The sequence below is a fragment of the Rhamphochromis sp. 'chilingali' genome (genome assembly GCF_963969265.1).
Source record: "Rhamphochromis sp. 'chilingali' genome assembly, chromosome: 1".
NCBI classification, from domain to species: domain Eukaryota; kingdom Metazoa; phylum Chordata; class Actinopteri; order Cichliformes; family Cichlidae; genus Rhamphochromis; species Rhamphochromis sp. 'chilingali'.
The window spans coordinates 66,211,985-66,215,453 of record NC_137929.1 but is presented as its reverse complement, the minus strand read 5'-3'; the positions used below and the strand labels follow the sequence as shown (position 1 = coordinate 66,215,453).

The 3,469-nt window shown below is 36.6% G+C and overlaps 1 long non-coding RNA gene across 1 annotated transcript; it reads left to right on the top strand.

Moving 5' to 3' along the window:
- The first annotated feature begins 229 nt into the window (after positions 1-229).
- LOC308405593 lies at positions 230-3,069 on the top strand. Its single transcript, XR_013973364.1, has 3 exons — positions 230-571; positions 1,302-1,632; positions 1,726-3,069. It is a non-coding gene; the product is annotated as an uncharacterized lncRNA (long non-coding RNA).
- The last annotated feature ends 400 nt before the right edge of the window (positions 3,070-3,469 follow it).

Sequence of the window (3,469 nt, the reverse complement as noted above, 5' to 3'; positions counted from 1 at the left end):
ATACAGTATTCAGTTTGAAGCATTAAATTGAAACATTTTCATGTTTAACAATTTTTCGTAAGATCTCCAATCAGAGAAGCTAAGGGGATAATCAATAAACTGGTCAGAGCTCAGAACATACAATAATAGTTTAGATAAAAGTGTGTTTCTACAGAGAGGTCACTCCCTTCTGCTTTCCTCATTTGACAGTAAAATATATGAAAAGAACAAACAAAGACCTTCTTAAAAGTCAGCTTCAGTCAACAGAGGAGAAGACAAGCTGTCAGGTAAGTTATGCATCATTAATCCTAAAGTTATATTCTTGGATATGTTTATATTATATCCATTATTCTAAAACTTAGAAATGATGATTTAAACCGTTTTTAAGACATGATAGTTTTGAAATATTTAAAAATCATTGAATAGAATTATTTTGGATATGCATATAAACTATATACTTATTAGACTGGAGAAGAGAAACCTTAAATGATAAACACTTGATAATAATTACAGTACAATAATAATCATGATGAGTATCTATTAAACAGAAGAATGGAAGAAACCTGTTTACTGCTCATCCTGCTGCTCTCAGGTCAGTAATATTAATATCTTAAACATTTGAAATGTAACCTATAAACACACAGAGACAGACTGATGACATTTGGGTAATCAGATTACATGTACAGTTTTTTTTTTATTAACACATCAACCACAAGAACAGTCAGAAAATCTTTATCTCCTCCTACCACAACACCTGCATTAATGTAAAATTATCTTCCTTTGTTAATACTTGGATTTTGATTCATTGAATGACTTTTTGTTGTTATTTATAATGATATCTATTGAACCAAATAGATTTTTAAACTTTGGCTGTTGATTCGTGGCAATTCTACAGCTTTGGGAATAAATATTTTTTCTCTTCACTTCTTTTCCTCCTCATTCTTATTATTACTGTTATTAACAACAAGCCAGCGTAAACCTATAGTTTGTCCCAAGCCCAGACAAAATGCTGTGAGTTGCATCATTATCGACACCTGACGTCAAATCACTGCCAAATCAAATGTGGATAAGAATTGAATTTCCATACTGGATGTGCCCTGAGTTAACACTTGCTAATAACAGCGCCATTACAAACTGCTGGGCTTAGACAAAGGAGGAGGACAGGGAAATATGTGTAAATAGAGAGAGGTAAAGGCAGTGTGGTGTGTAAGAGTAAGGATTTTAAATATAGGGACTATGACTGTAAAGGGAAAGAACTGGCTGATATGCTTCAGAGAATGAAGGTACATACATAACCCTAACCCTAACCCTTTGTGAACCAGCTGAAGACCTGGACTGAAGCTCAGAGTTACTGCAGAGAACACTTCACTGACTTGGTCACCATCTACAACAGCAACATCAACCAACTGCTTTTCTCAATTTCACCAAGGATCAATACTTGGGCTTGGATAGGACTCTATGATGATCGTTACAGCTGGAAGTGGTCCATGGAGGGAAATTTTTTTTATGTTGGCAGTACACATGAATTTCTGATCTGGGCTAACGGCCAACCAAACTGTGCATATGCAAAGGAATACTGTGTGGCTCTTCAGGGACAAACACAGATGGATGATAGACCCTGTGGAGCTTCTTACCCTTTCCTGTGTTACAATGGTAGGAAAATGACTTGTTGGCATAGTTGTCCTACAATTTTATAAGATTCATAATGTGTGTCTCAAAATGAATCCTCTGTTGAATCTTTTACAGCCAGCAGTACAAGTTACATTTTAGTGAAGGAGAGCCGCTCCTGGTCAGCGGCTCAGTCGTACTGCAGGACATACCACACAGACCTGACCAGTATAAGAAGCAAAGAGGAGAAATCCAACATCACACTCACTTTGAATGGATCAGGGGTTCAGTATGTGTGGATTGGCCTCTACAGGGATCCCTGGGCTTCCTGGTCTGACAACACAACCTCCACATTCACTAACTGGATGTCTTCTGAGCCTAATAACTACGGTTCAGTTGAATACTGTGGAGATTTGCATTTAATGTCGGGGAAATTGAATGATGGCAACTGTGATGTCAGAATCTATTTTTTCTGTTTCACAAGTGAGGTCCAGAATGCAAACACTGTAAGATCCTGTCATCATGTAAAACACTAATGTTTGTGTTTTTATATGTGGTTCATTTTTAGCAGTGACAAAGCAAACAGTGGTGAAAATGAAGCTTCAGTCAGAGGCAGACATGCACAGCACAGAGATCCAGCAGCAGGTTTCACAGCAGGTCAGCAGTTCAGTCACCAACACAAACTTGACACAAGTTCAAACTATGCTTCATGTTTTTCATCATCTGCACATTTTGTCCAGCTGTCAGCACTTTGGCAACAGTGGGAAGGAAAAACTCCCTTTTAAGAGGAAGAAACCTTCAACAGAACCAGGCTCAGGGAGGGGCGGGGCCATCTGCTGCGACCGGTTGGGGTGTGAGAAAGAAAACAGGATAAAGACATGCTGTGGAAGAGAGGCAGAGATTAAACAACTGATTGAACAATTAACAGCTATCAATGAGACCATAACAGTCCCAAACCTTACCTGATATAAATGTGGATCATCGTTTTCAATGGAGAGCAGTTGCAAAACATGCTGGATGTCCTCGTATCTGACACTTTAACTTGACTGTCACTTTGGAGGCACAGACAAAGTCACAGTCACTCTAGTAAGCACTGCAGGTGGTGGGTAAAGTTTGTGTTGGTGTTGCCATAGTTACTGTCGTGATCTTAGTTTTGACTTGTATTTTCGCCTGTGTTGACATGTTTGTCTACTTTTGTTTTTGTATCTTTCAGCTTTCTTCATGATATATTTGAAAGGGTTTTAATGTGTTCTGTGGTTTCATTCATGTTTTTGTGTGTTTGAAAACAATAAATCCATGTAGACAGGTATAGAAAAAGTAATACAAAATGAGTGAGAAATATTAAAATAGTAAGTGAACAGAACAGAACATTATTTATTGCCTTTTATAGATTAATTTCTTATTTAATAATATAATTTGACTTCAACAAATTTATATTTTGCCAATATTGACATCTTTGTTTGTTTCATTAGCTTAGCTGGAGTGAACCCATGAAAATAATTTCATTTTATTCATTTGAACTTAATTTGTGGTGTAGGTAACTTGATTGTACTTTTCTGTTAATAAATGAATGAGTCATTTGTTTGTTTTTGACACTGAGTGATAAATCAGGTGAAATTGCTACAAATCCATGAAAGTAAAGTTAGTTTGACACTGAAGTTTTTTTGTTTCTTTAGTTTTGTATGCGTCTGTGTAAGTTTTAGGTCCATGTCAAAATCACAGGCATTCAAATGTAAAGGGCCTTAAGTTATATGTTAGTTATGAGAATATTCATCAGTGTTGCGCTTATGCTTTATAGTGGAGTTTTGTGTTATAGATCACTTTTCACCAATGGTAGTAAAAGTTCCAATCACAGCGTCCCTGCTCAGACATGAATTACGTA